At 40.4% G+C, this 15,438-nt stretch overlaps 1 protein-coding gene across 7 annotated transcripts in view; it reads right to left on the bottom strand.

The window, feature by feature from the left end:
• chd9 (chromodomain helicase DNA binding protein 9) overlaps positions 1-9,636 on the bottom strand; it is a 100,914-nt gene extending 91,278 nt beyond the window's left edge. For 4 of the 7 annotated variants that reach the window (XM_053493384.1, XM_053493387.1, XM_053493386.1 and 1 more), the window contains exon 1: positions 9,355-9,635. The gene's annotated coding sequence lies outside the window, so the exon portion shown is untranslated. Of the gene's footprint in view, positions 1-9,354 lie in introns of all 7 variants that reach the window. The other 3 variants (XM_053493383.1, XM_053493381.1, XM_053493385.1) reach the window with 2 other exon arrangements.
• Between the last annotated feature and the right edge of the window lie 5,802 nt (positions 9,637-15,438).

The following is a 15,438-nucleotide window of genomic DNA, read 5'->3' on the forward strand; positions in this document are numbered from 1 at the left end:
CCATCTAGGAACGTCTGTAGTCCAACTCTGGACTGTAAAGGCCAATGATGTACGTTGTATTCATTCCCATTTTTATTGCTGTAGTAGGACCTCCAGTCAACATTCAGACACTATGGGCAGGTCGGGAACGCTGATTAACCTAACCCACATGTCTTTGGACTGTTGGAGGAAACCAGAGTACCTGGAGGAAACCCACCGAGCACGGGGAGAACATGCAGACTCCCTGCACTTAGACCCGAGTCGGGAATCGAACCCGGACCCTGAAGGCTCAGGACAATGGTAGCAACTACAATTCCTGAATATTTCCATTTTGTAAAACTTCTTCTCCATACTATACCTGGTAATATTTCCATTGTCATATATTGCTTACCATTACAAACCTTACGTGAATGAAAAGTCGGTCAATTCATTCCTCAACTCGCAAAGTGACACAACCTCAGATTAAGGTGTAAAAGAAAACCCAGAATTTATTACGTGTTATAAAATAAAGACCGGCTTATAGTCCAGGCCCTGCTCTTATCCTGCGTATGAGACGAGGTTACAAATTTCCCACCTATAACCAGTAAAAACCACAGAGAGCGTCCCCTCATCTTGTTACCCCCTCCTAGTCGACTTGGGGTAGTCATCTCAACTAGCGGTTTCTTCCCCGTTTACAGAGAGACGTTAGATCCTAAGATCATCATGGTTCACACCGCGACCAGTGTAACGCTCACCTTCTCTACTTCTACATGAGTTTACCCAAGTTAAACTGGGTTAGCTAGTTAGTTTTTGTTAATTTATGTTGTTAAAATTTATGTTGTCAGGTCAATCTGTCTTGTCTCCGCTAGCCAGCTAACTAGGCCTCTTAGTTAGCTAGTTTTAGCTCTTCTGTTAATTTATGTTATAAATTTAGGTTGCATGTAGCACCTTGGTCCTGGAGGAACGTTGTTTCGTTTCACTGTGTACTAACTGTATATGGTTGAAGTGACAATAAAGCCTACTTGAACCTGAACACTTGGATTGACTTTTCAATTAAAAAACATTAGTATTAAAATTAACATTATCCAACCTATATCACATGCTATGATACTGCCAATCGTCTTCTGGCTAGCTTGTTGCTGAACTACTCGCTTGGGTTCGCTGTCGTCAGGAAGCTATTATAACAGCAGATTATATATATATTATACACTGCACATAACTGTCTACCACTTACTCACTCATCATCTATACGGTTTAATCATGTATTTAGGGTCACGGAGGGCCTGGTGTCTATCTCAGGAGACTTAGGACACAAGTCGGGGTACACCCTGGACAGCGTGCCAATCCATCACAGGGTGCCCAGTGCACTCACACACTACGGCCAATTTGGGAACGCCAACTATCCTAACCTACATGTCTTTGGACTGTGGGAGGAAACCCACCAAGCACGAGGAGAACATACAAAGTCAATGCACACAAAGACAGGAATCGAACCCGGCCAGGAATCAAACCCGGACCCTGGAGGTGCAAGGCACTGTGATTAAAAAAATTATAAATACACGAATCAGCCATAACATTAAAACCGTTAACATTAACACCACCTAGGTTTTGGGTTCTTCTTGTGCCAATGAGGCAGTTCTTGCCGTGGCTCTGCATGGCACCAGGGCGTTGGCAGTGGATTCATAGGGTGCTGTGAGTTATGGGGTGGGACTTCAGTGGATCGGACTCAGATTTGGATCCTGGAAATCTGAAGGCAGCATTCTTTGGCTATTTGCCTGTTGGAGCCCCGCTTGTGGTGCAATGGGTGCTCTGATCATTCAGAACTTTCTATCATGACCAGATCTTACTTTTTTCACAGTGTTGTGCTGCAATGGCTTTTTCATGAGACTGGATCGGACCGGACCCGACTGGCCGTTGGCATAAATGAGCATAAATGAGACTTGGGTGCACCTGATTCCGTCAACAGTTTACTGGTATATAATAGATAATGAATGTTAATAAGAGAGTATACAAAAACCTTACTCTATTTCACATCCTGATTCCTCTCTCCTCTTACATTAATTATCTTTTTCAGCAGGGAAATTTCTTCTGTGTTCAGTCTGATCACTGCCCGAGCTTCACACTGTACATCAAAAATGAGCAACGTTACAGAATGTCATGCCGTCCGATGGAAAAGAATCGATCGATCGGCCGGTGACCAGGATCAGTCAGGTTTAAGCTTGATTAGCCAGCAGCAGAGATCGTCTGATTAGCCTCGGGTTCGGTTAGCTCCCGAGTGGCGCGACAGGAAAGCGTTTGTGTCCAATCATGGGAGTCAAATCCTGCTACAGCCATCTGTAACCTAGAGACTACGGTGCATCTCGGCCATGCTCTCACGTGGGAGATATTAGCACGTTCCCTATAATCATAGCGACACTAACCGATCACGGGCGTCTACGAGGTCAGACGGATAGCACGGAGAGCAGCGGTTGGAAAAAATCAAATGGTGTTATGTCTCCAGAGGAGATTTGTCCACTTTATTATTTTAGGGATTTTTTTTAAAGGAGAGAAAATTTTTATTGTGTGGTTGTAAATAAAAACATTATTTACTAGCCAATTTTTGTTTTAGATTATGTTTTAAAGAAAAGTAAAAAAAAATAAAAAATTTGTGTATGCTGTTGGATTCTTAGAAACTTTCAATCTGATTGAATCGAGACTCAGCAACAAAAAAAATAAATAAATAAATAAATCAGAACCTGGCGACCTCACCACACTTTGATGTGAAAGTTTTCCAGCATGTCAGCATTTCAGAGATATCATCACTAAACTAAACATGCTGTATTTAAACGTTATTAATGTTTGCTGATGAGGTTCTACAGGAAAATGTCTGTGGTCGGCTATAACTCACATCATAGTCACATCACTGCTTCTTTTGAAGAAAATCGGCAGATTTTGGCAGCATTTATTGATAAAACATGCAGCCTGAGGTTTGTCTTGCGATACTAAAATTCCCTAAAACTTATGAGACAGACAGTTTTATAATTATATTATCTTGCAGTATCGACCGCAACTGGGTGATGTCTTCACTTTTTCAGCTTCCTGTCAGCCTGGGCAGATATACAACCATCATTTAAAAAAAAAACTGTCTATATATAGATATGTATGTACCTGTAGAGTACCGACACCAAATCAGAAACTTTCCTCTCAAACGCTGAATGGTTGCTACCGAGAGACGCGCACTCATCTGTCCAACACCACCGACTCAAACCGAAAGCAGTCGGAAGTGACTTTTTACCCCGAGAACCGATCCGAAGCCGAGATACGAGATACGATTTGATTTTATTTGTTCCAGGGCGTGGTGTACAAGGTCAAACCTCAGGAAGACTCTGATGGTCGAAGAAATGTCACATTCGATTTTTTTTTTTTTTCAATGAGCAGTATTGCGTCTTGGCCTTACTTCCTCTTTCGGGTACTTAATCGAAGAATGACAAGTCATGATCTGAAAACCCCTTAAAATATATATCGTATAGTATGACACTTTTTCCACTGAGTAAAACAAATTTCCTGTTTTTTTTCCCACTTATTCAGGGTCACGTAACAATTTTAGGTTTGGAAAATGAATGCATCAGGATTCTTTAAATATCAGGTCTAAGATCGCACTTATGGTTGTAAACGATACTCCAATACCAGCATCTGAAACGGTGTGACACGTGTGGTTATTCTAATGACACGACATGACCGAGATGTCATACGTCATGTCATACGTTCTGCGATGACATTAATCACGGCAGCACGAGGTGATCGTGGGTGTCTCTGGGATCATATATGCGGAAGGGGGCAGACGGCGCTCTGTGTGTGTGTGTGTGTGTGTGTATGTGTGTGTGTGTTATGACACTGCATGAGCAGCAGGCCGAAACGCCTCTACAAGTGTGTAGATTACTCATTCACTCTGTGTGATAGGGGAGAGAGAGAGAGAAAAGCGGTGGGCGGAAATTGGCAGGTGACCAAACTGGGGAGAAATTATGGGGGAAAACATTTAGTCATATATGTATTTGTAATGGGAAAAAAAAAAAAAAAAAGATATTGACACATAAGGAACAGGCTATAATAAAAACGTTCCTGTCCCCCTGCTGTGGTTTCTACAAAACTGTGAAAGTGGAAATAACGCCGGCGACAAGATGTTGACTCGTAATTATATAAATACACTCGCCGAGATAAATTTCTTCAAAATTAATAATGAATATTTATTTATTTATTTTTAAAGAGCATTTGAGGGCAGCAGCAGTTGTTGTTTTTATTAATGGTCTTATCAGTGTTGCGAGGGTCCCAGCGTCGGCAGGTCACTCTAACGACTTCCCCGTAGTTTTATCTCGATCTTGGCTTGCGCGCGCCATTATCACCCGCGCACACGCGCCGCTTTCGGCCGACTGGGCTTCGGCGCTGAGGCATCACCCTTCCTGAAGTGTCCCGATGACTTAGGTGGTCGAAAGTGTTTCTCCGGCTTGACGTAAAGCTCGAGCGCTATTACTCGACATGACATCATGCGGATAAGAATATTGACGATGCCACTGTACGATGTTTCCTCCCTTCAGCCGATGTGGTTAACAGCTGCGTATGTATACACTACGTACGATAGTTAAAGAAAAAGTGTTCTACTTCTCCTTCGTGAGTTTAAAGACTTGAAGAAAAAGAACAGGGAAAATGAGTTTTGTTACCGCTTTTAAGTTAGTTAAATTAAGCCCTTAAGATAGAAACATGGAATAGTTGGGGCGTGAAAACTATGGAAATCAGACTTTCTGTACGAAAAAACAAGCACTGATCTCCTAACTCATAGATCCGAATGTATATCTTATTAATCGGTACGTAGCGTAAATAGGTGCTTTTACATGAAACCTAATATTTCCCTAATAATTGGAATAAAAGTCCAATAATATTCCACTAATAATAAAAAATCAACGCTTCAACGTAAACAGTCTGAGCTGATCTATTCCATTCAATAGGTACTGTATTTATACGCTGCCAGGCCGAAAAAAAACAACAATAAAACAAAAAAGGTTGTCGCCGTTTCAGAAGGTTAAAATTATTGTGTTGCATCAAGCAAAGAAAACAACTAAGGAGATCTGAAATTACTGAAACTGGGTTAAGAACCCTTAAACACATTATCGAACCTGGAAGGGTAGTGCTGAAAGGTAGTGTGGTGGACTGTGTGGAAGAAATGTGGTCGGAAACAAAAAAAAAACATGAATTAAACGCATTTCCATACACACACACAAAATGTCATGAGAACTCATGAGAACTCGGACTAAACAGTTGTGTCTTCATAAGAAACCAGTTAGTGTTAGTGAGGCTGGAATTTGGTAGAGAGCATAAAGATGCTTTTGAAGCGATGGAAAAAGGTCATGTGACCTGATGAGTCCAGATTGAGCCTACTGTATCTCAGTGTGATGGATTATTTCTTTCCTGATGATAAAGGCATATTCCAGCATTTAGATTGTAAAAGAATAGTTCAGGGGGCACGAGGAATCATTTTCACAAATGAACTGGACACCATATTGTGTGCTGTAATCAAAGCTAAAGGTGATAAAATTTATTTATTTATTTTTTTGACCAGGCCGTGTATTAACCATGTAAACACTTGATCTGATCGTTTCTCTCTTGTTAAAATTAAAACTGTGGTACCTCAACACACAAACGCCCCGGCTTAAGAATTTTCCGTCTTAAAGAACTGAAAATTTTGCAAGAGATTTGGCTCGGCATGCGAAGCATTTTCAGAATACGAGCGACTGAACCGAGCTAAACTGGACGGCGGTTTGTATCTACAATGTGAGCATGCATAAGTTGTTTGCATCAGTGGAAAGATTCTTGTAACCAGTCATAATGCAAAAGGCGGGATTTATCTGGAAAGTTGGGAAGCCTAGTTTATATTTATATTTTTCTCTAATATATTATTCTATTATAGTTTCAGCAGATGAGACATTTCATAAACAAAAAAAAAGATAGATGAAATGACTTGAGTATGTAAACGGCAAACGTACTGCATGAGCATCCGTGTAAACAGATAAACTGGAATCTTTTAATCAGTATGACTGCAAGCTGGTTGGGGAAATATCGCCCATAATGATTGAAAAACCCTTCTGACGTTCTCAAGTCCACCCTACGGTATATACCTCTAATCCAGGTTTACTATTAGACGTAAGCATGATTTATCGACAGAACCACACTGTTTCTATATTATTTGCAAAAAATAAAATCCTCTCATCACTGCCAACTATAAAAATGTCCTTTGAATATTTTCTTAAACATGAAACCTTTTTACACTTTAAGTTTTAATCTTATTTCTATAGAGAATATGGAGAACCTTCTTCAGATCGATCTGCAATGTGCGTTATCATCCTACTGACTACCACCTGTTGATCGAATGATATTTATAGAGGTCTCATCAGAATCTGTAATCATTATCAGTCCTGATAAAACCCTAAAGTTGTTGAAAAACAATACTGACACTGGAAGAATATTAATGCCTTGCTTCAGAGGTCACACTTTACAGTGCAATGTGGTCTTAATTACAGGTTATTTAATGGCTTATTAGCTTGGACATATGTCTAGATTTATTATTATTATTAGTAGTAGTAGTAGTAGTTGTTGTATTACACTTTTCTTGCTCAGCTGAAGAAGGTCTTTCATCCTAAACACATCTAAAAAAAACTTTGTAGACAACACCTTTCTAAGCCCTACTACATGGATATGATTCAGAAACATTTACAAGTTAATTTGCAACACTAAAGGAATATTTATTTCCTGCATGTTACATAAATAAATCCCCATTTACAGCTGACTTTCAGCTCATTCGCTCATAATCAGCTTATAATATATACTTCTAAAACCTTTATAATTTGATCACTTCCTCTTCTTCTTCTCTTTATTATTATTAGTTGAAGTAGTAATGCAAGACTTAACCTACACAGTTGATGAAAGACTTTTACACTCACGGCATTCAGCAGACGCCATTATCCAGACTGTGCTTTCAATTTTCCATCAACAAACTATTTAAACCAACTATACTTTCATCCAAAACATTCATTCATATTAGGCAGTCTCCAGGACTGTGCTTTATCAGCTTCAACCTGTTAATTAGACTGCGTTTATGAACGTTTGGGATCAGACACCTAATCCTATATATATATTGGATCTAATTTAACATGTTACAATGTTTTTTCCAATAGAATTTTTATTTATTTATTTATATTATTATTATTATCAATATACCTCGATAAATCCAAAGTTAAAGGTAGTTCCATAAACCTTTTTCAGATTTTGTTCATCATCATTATTATTATTTATTATTATTATTATTATCATGCTAATTTTATTATTATTATTATTATTATTGTTTTTGTTGTTGTTATTACAGTTATTATTACACTTTGCTTGCATATCTTACTTCAAGACCTTTGTTAAATGATTCAGTGTCATTAGAAACTTTCTGTTCTACACCAGACTCTTACTACTTTTACGTAGTATACATTTTTTAAAGCAGCTTTATTTTACAACTATTTCTGGGTAAAACTTTTCAGGAACGTGTAGCTTTTTCAGCCTTAGATTTCAGGATTAGACTTGTGCGGTTATTATTATTATCTGAGTTTGCTTGCACAGCTGTTAAAGGACTTTTTTAACAACACATCCTGTTTCTCTGGAAACTTTCAGCACTACGCCTGACTTTTACTACTACCACTATCTCCATCTCCAGGATCTTCAGCACCGTGGAGCTGATCAGACTCCCACCAGTTGATCGGATTATATCTATAACGGTATAATCCGAGTCTGGGATTATACACTTTACACATGATTTGTTGCTCGTGTATGGATGGACAGGTGTCCCTCTGATTTGAAGATTTTTTTTCCACCTGGAATGGATTATTATTATTATTATTATTAGACCTGGTGAAAGTTTTGCTGTTTATATTGGGTGGGCAGGAATGTGATCGTGGATATCGTTTGTACCCCCTGCGTGATAAATCTAGTAAATTTACAGCTTGATATTAGTTTTCTGTGTATACAGGTGTAGAGTTATTTCTTACATTCTACTTCTTATTATTATTGATGTAATTACACAATGCTTACACAGCTGATGGACAACTTTTTTTATCCAGCTTGTATGGAAACTTTCTTTTTTTTTTTTTGGCCTAACTTTTTACTTTCTACATCCTTTACACTTTATCATCCTCCCCACCTGTTGATCGGATTGTATTATCCTACAGGTCTAATCCGAGTTTCTGATCCAAAACTTTGGCTATGATCTGATCAAACAGCTCTGGATGATTCAGATCTATCTAAGTCAGTCAAGTCTTTGTAAATCAGACCCGGTGGGAACGTTTGTTCATGCCGCGTGGTGCGGTGCGCGTCGTAACACCATCTGCACAAATCTCAGGGGGGTTCGAGAAGTCCGTGAGCGTGTGGCATGTAGCTGGGGAAGGAGAAGTACACATGCGTAGCTAAACCTTCCTCAATGGAAGGAGGTGGAGGAGGACAGGGTTCAGCAAAGGAGGAGAATTAATCCACAGAATAGAGACTTGTTGTTAGATTAGACCTGGTGTGATCAGTTTCTAAGATTGGACACTTGGATTTGATTTGTTGCATGATGAATGACCTCATTATTAGGTCGTCTCCTTCTTCTCATTATGACTATTATTATAAGTAGTAGTAGTAGTAGTAGTAGAAGTAGTGGTTATTGTAGTAGATGTACCCTACGCAGTTGACAAAAGAATTTTACATTTACAGCAGACGCCTTTTTTCCCCAGACAGACATACATAAGTGCTTTGAAGTTTTTATCAATAAACTTTTTTAACCCAACAATACTTTTATACAAATTATTCAAAGCCTTCTGCACTACTATTAACTTTGAATGCGTAGAACGCCTTTTAGAACATTTGCATTATTTTTGAGGAGAACTTCAGCCTTCCACCTGTTAGCCAGTCTGCATTTATAAAAAATAAATAAATAAATAAATAAAAAAGTTTGGAATCATACTTTTAGAGGGATATAGACTGGATCTAATTTTTCATGGATTTTTCATTCAGGTGTGTGTGTGCGTGTGAGAGAGAGAGTTTGTTTTTGTTTTTCCAGATATTTCCAGCAGGGATTCCCTGCAAGTGTCACACTCTCTCTATTTCTCTCTATTTCTCTCGGTCTCTCCTTCTTTCTCTCCCTCTCCACGCCTTTCTATGTCTCTATCTCTCTCTCATTCTGTCTGTCTGTCTCTTTCTCTCTCTCCGCACTGACAGCCAGCCACCTGAGTTTCTTCTTGCCTTCACTCTCCTCCTCTCTCTCTCTCTCTCTCTCTCTCCTTTCCTTCTCGACGACGTTATATTTCGTTAAGCAATAAATAAATAAACACACACACACGCAGCAGTACTTACCCAAGCGAGCCGGAACCCCTCGCTGACGCGGCCGCAAATTTCCGGCGGAATAAAAAAAAAAAAGAAACAAAAAAGAAACAAAATATCGATTTTCTCTTTAAACATGTACTTATATCGAGCTCAGCGCTTCCACCAGCGGGTGACGCAGGCGTGACGACACGCGCATTTCCATCCCGGTTACGTCCTGCGCGCGCCCATTGGTCGCCTTGTTTTGAATCGCAAACATAAAACAAACACAAACTTCAAACAAAAAAACGGTCAAACTCGCCCTCTGTACTTCCTTCGCGCCGTCGCAAATAAAACGACATCAAAGATATATTTTTCCTCGCTTTAGTTACATTTGAATTCAAATCCAGAGTGTTACAAAATGGCCTCGCAGCTGTCGGCCAATCAGAGCCGGGCACACACACACACACACACACACGGAGTCCTCGACCTGTAGTGGTGCCTGGACACGAACAAGTGTTGCTCTAATTCAGGGGGGAAAATAAGCAGTAAGACATCTTATTACAGATTGAACGTATATTAATAATAATATCAATATTAGTGTTTTTCTTTATATTTAGTGCAATTTAAAAAATTAAAAAGTCAGTTTTTTTTAGATGTTATTTGGGCCGCCGGTGTTTGTCGACATCTAGTGACAACATTTGGTATTAACACTCCATGGGGTCGTCAGGTGGCTTAGTGGTTAGCACGTCGCCTAGCACCTCCAGGACCCTAAGGGATCACCTCCAGAACTCCAAGGATTCACCTCCCGCCTCAGGTGTGTGTGTGTGTGTGTGTGTGTGTGTGTGTGTGTGTTGCTTGGTGGGTACCTTCCAGGTAATTGGGTTTCCTCCAGCAGTTCAAAAGCATACAGATTAGCATACTCTAATTGGCGTTCCCAATGAGTGTGTGTGTGCCACCCCAGCCACCCTTGACCCTGTATACAGGATAAAGCGGTACAGATGATGAGTGAGTGAACACTTCTTACCAGGTTGCTAGGTGAGTTTCCTCCGGGTACTCTGGTTTCCTTCAACAGTCCAAAGACATACAGATTAGGATAATTGGCGTTCTCAAATTGCCTGTAGTGTTCTAATTTTATTCGTTGCATACACGTCCATACGCACTAGGATATGCAGTGAAATGCTTGTACGACTGTTTGTGACCTAAGATAGAATGGTAGAAAAATTGCACTGAAAGAATTGTAAATTTTAAAATGTAAAATACTAAATAAATCAACATTTTACAATTTCCATGCCTCGACCCTAACTTCTGTAGTCCAAATAGGCACAGTGGGCTAATGCAGGATAAAACGGTATAGATGGTGAGTCAGTGAACACTCGCTCACTCATCATCTACACCGCTTTATCCTGTATGCGGAGTCACGGGGGGAATAAAACTTCTTATCTAACCCAGAGGAAACCCACCATGCAACAGGGGAGAAAATGCAAACTGCTGGCACACAGATCCAAGGCAGAAATCAAACCCAGACCCTGGAGGTGTGAGGTGCTAACCACATCACATTGTCTTACATGTAAACAAATGCGCCAAATTTGACTTACATTTACATTATGGCATTTGGCAAACACTCCAATTCAGAGCAACTTACATTTTATCCTGTTTTACATCCGAGCAGTTGAGGGTTAAGGGCCTTGCTCAAGGTTTCAACAGTAGCAACTTGGTAGTGCTGGGGTTTAAACCTCGTACATTTCGATCAGTAGTCCAAAAGTCTTTTTACTGGTCATATTGAAGCAGGTGAGTGGAGAAAAGTTCAAGCAGCTTTTTTGGTGGGTGCTTTGAAACATACACAAATTTTCAGGAACTGCCTAATCCTGATTAGGATTATGGTGGATTCAAAGCATTTCTTGGAAACACTCTAGGTGGAAATACACCAAGTTCATCACAAAAACACCATGCACTTTCACATTTAAACAAAATACTTCACGCATTGGTGCAGTTTACACAACATGCCCAAAATAATGTGGACACCAGACCAAGACACCCATTATGTGGCACTCTAAAGCAAGCTCCATGAAGACTTTTACTCTAACCGCTTAAAAAAAACTCAGTGTACACAGTGTACAAGTGTTACAGTTTGCATACGGTCCACATCAGTTGACCTCCTACACTAATTCTAACGTACCTTGACACCAGGAAGGTGAAATTATGTTAAAATGCTGTTTTGTTACAGCATGGGACACCTCTGTGTCAGTGGATCTCCAACTTCTTGACTGGCAAACCATAGGCAGTACAGTTGGGCAGATATGTCTTAGCCTCGCCAACCCTAAGCGCAGGAATCCCCCAGGGTTGTGACCTGAGCCCCCTGCTGTATTCCATGAACATAAATGACTCCGTGGCCACTACCAACTCCACAACCATCATCAAGTTTGCTGATGATAACAAAGTTGTGGTAGGCCTGATCACCGACAACACCGAGAAGGCCTACCTGAAGGAGATTAAAAACCTGGAGAACTGGTGCCAAATGAACAACCTCCTCCTGAACATCAGGAGGCAACAGAGCTGATAGTGGACTTCAGCACAAAGCAAGAGAGGAACCAACAGGTCCCTGTAATCAATGATACCGCAGTGGAGAGAGCGGACAACTTCCAGTACCTCTGACTTGTCGTGGTTCTGTCACATCAGCACCGAAGTGAAGGAACATTTACACCTACCTCATAGAGAGCATCCTGATGGAAAGTATCACAGCCTAATTGGGAACCGTACCATGCAGGACAAACAAGCTCTACAGAGGGTGGTGCGATCAGCTGAACATCAATCACCCTCACCAAGCTCCCTAACCTGCACTCAATCTACAGCAAGCGGTGTTGGATCAAGGCCAGGAAGATAGTGAAAAACCTCAGCCACCTCAGCAATGGACTGTTGCGGTCAGGAAAGTGCTTCCACACTCTGAAGGCCAACACAGAGAAACTGAGGAGGTGCTCCTTCCTGCAGGCTATTCGGGCCCTCAACCAAAACATCACAAAGGACTAAAGAAATTGGATTATTTATTTATTTTTTGTTCCTTCACACAATAAACACACCCTGAATTCCTGTTTTCACATCAGACTCAGGACGCAGCACATTACTCTCTACATTGCACATTTGCACACTGCTCACATGGTGCACATTTCTTGTTCTTGTTTACCTACTGCTCATTTGCACATAAATGAGGACTAACTGCACTTTGGCTCATGGACAACCACACCACTGCTAACACAAATATCAGTACCGTTCCATTTCATACTTCATGTTTCAGTCATACTGTTGTCATACCAACATAATATATTTTTACCCTTCTATACTCTTCAACATGTATTCCTCAGCAATTACAGTTTCTTTTTGTACAATCCTAAATAATTGATACCCTTCTATTTTAATTCTATTTTTGTAACTTTTGTAAATATTGCAAATTTCCATCATACATTTTTTTTATAATTTCTAAAAATGTTTATTTTTATTTTACTGTTTTTAATTCAATTGTACTTTCTAGTGCAATTTATTTCATTGTAGTGAAATCTTTCTTTTATGGTCACAGGCAGTTGTATAAGCATTTCACTGCATATCCTAATGTGTATGGATCTCAGGGTTGAACTGAAACACAGACTGCCCTGCAGGCCTTCTTGTCTGGGATCAGTGTGTGGGGACCAGACCGATTGGGGGGGAAAACCTTTTGGACAATCTGGCAGAAGCAGTCCTGATGCTGCAATACCTTTTTCAAGAACAGAGGAGAGGGAGTCCACCAGCCAATGTTGGTGGCCTTCAAAATAGGACGTTGAAAACTCCTGGAGACAAAGAAGAGGAGTTTTCTATCTGCGATCCTCTGAAAAGCTCTCAGGTTGGAGGCATGGCAGTTTCTATACCAGACAGTAATGTAGATGATCAAGACACTCTTGGCCCCCACCTGGCAGTGTACATTGTATACAGCGTGCTTGCAAGAATCCGTGAGGAAATGTGCATCTTCTTGGGCCACTGAAGAAAGCACACATGCTGCAAGGCTGTCTTGACCTGGGAAGTTGTGTTGGTGAAAAGGAGAAATCTTATGGGATGTGGACGCCATCTCTTCTCCCGCTTCACCATGGCGCACCTGTCTAACACTCTCCAAACCCTCAGATCGACACTCTGAAATCCAATTGGAAGCCTTCCCAGACAATCGAGTGTTATTCCAGCAGCACAGAGAACTAAATCCGAATTGGATTTTTAACAATCCACAATTATGGATGTGAGGGTCAGGTGTCCACAGTCTTCATATGCGTCCAAATCTTTGGTAAGTTTCAAGTGAACCTCTTTGCCGAAGCAAGTCAAGCCATTGAGGATAGTGTTTTGTTTCCTGGCAGAACTGGACAGGACAGTATAAGCAAACATGAAACCCGACTTGGACTGACTGTCCTCAAATTATACTACAGTATATGCTTATCCTTCTCTAATGCCAATTCTTCCAGTGGTAGCTGGCAGATTCCCATCAGAGCAGAGTCTCTGTTCCAAACAGATGGAGGGATTGGACAGACACACCTAGGTTACAGTACCCGTGTCTGTGGGTTTAAACTCTTGGAAATAATCAAGGGAACTGTACAAATAAACATAGGAACCTAGTACACCCAAAAAGGACTGTCCTGCGAAGGTGTCCAACACATCTAGTGCATTACCCAATTCTGAAAATACTTCTTTTTCTCCAAGGACTGCTAGACAACTGCAAGTCTGCATCTATGTTAAAGGACTATGCGCCAGCACACCGAAGCACGATGGGTGGGATGTCTCTGTGGACCCATAAGCTTATTATAGTTTTTTTGAAAGGCCATCTGTCACAATTTCCTAAGAACCAAGTGTCCCTTAAGACCTCATTGCTGAGCCTATGCACAAAGCTACATATATCGAAAAATTTTTGCTAGCGATAATCTGGGTTAAAACAATTGGAGAACTCAATGCTCTGTTGATAACCTCACCTTGATTGTGATTATCATGTGTCAATGACTCTGAGGTGACCTTGTGAGTGAATACATCGTCAGGTCCATGAATTTTGGAGCAAAGATAAGTTCATATCTTTGACACATAAGTATTGGTATAAAACCCAAAGGAGTTGCATGGCCAGGTGTTCCCTGTTGTTAGGCAGAATCCTACAAATGGTAAAGATAAACCCTTTAACATCATCTAGCCAAGTCAAGAACACTCTTGAGGAGGTAGGCGTCATTGTCAAAGTCTAAGAGATGGCTTTATGAAGTAAATATCTTGATAACAAGGTGTAAACCTCTGGCAACGCTTAAGAACAGAACGGTCAGATTAGACTTTGCCAGATTGATGAAACCGAAAATAACTTGTAGCAGAATGATAGGAAGGATAAATTCTGACGTATATATGGCTATACCATCTGCTCAGACCCAGTCAAACTCCGCAAAACTAACAGGACACCACTTCATATTGCAGACGAATAATGACCCAAAACATGCAAAGCTACCTAAGGCAAAGAAATAGGATATTCTTCCCTGGCCAAGTCAGTCACCTGCTCTGAACCTGATGTTACCGTTCCTTCCTAAGTTACTATTTAGACTGAATGGTGATTTTCCAATCCTCAGACTGACTGCTTGTGTCACAGAGGAAAGACACAGGAGGTTCCTTAGGGAGTACATAGGTTTGATCCAGTGACTGGTGAGTGTAGTCATAATGGATTACAGACGAACAGGACATACCACTCTACAGTGTGTGTCTCTTCTTTTTGGGCATTACTGCATTTCAAAGAATGCCACACCAGGAAGGGTGTACCAGTGTTACCAGGTTCTAACAGGTTAACCTCGCCCCTGCCAGTGACATAACGACACTCATCTTTAGACACATTTCAGATTAGTCATAAGGTAAGTCCTGACATTGCTGGAAAACATTATTCATTTCAATCTCAGTCTACTCGTTACCTACATGGTATATATATGTAGTTTTCTGACTCAAAGAACCACCTCTTGAATCACGTTTTTTTTTTTTTTGGTAATCTTAAAAAAAAAATAATAATAATAATCTTTAAAATTACAACAATTATACCAGCACAAAATGCGTCACGGTCTAATTAGCATCTTCAACAGAGAGCATGACTATTCAGAATCACAAAAACGAAACAAG

The sequence above is a fragment of the Clarias gariepinus genome, chromosome 3 (genome assembly GCF_024256425.1).
Source record: "Clarias gariepinus isolate MV-2021 ecotype Netherlands chromosome 3, CGAR_prim_01v2, whole genome shotgun sequence".
NCBI lineage: Eukaryota > Metazoa > Chordata > Actinopteri > Siluriformes > Clariidae > Clarias > Clarias gariepinus.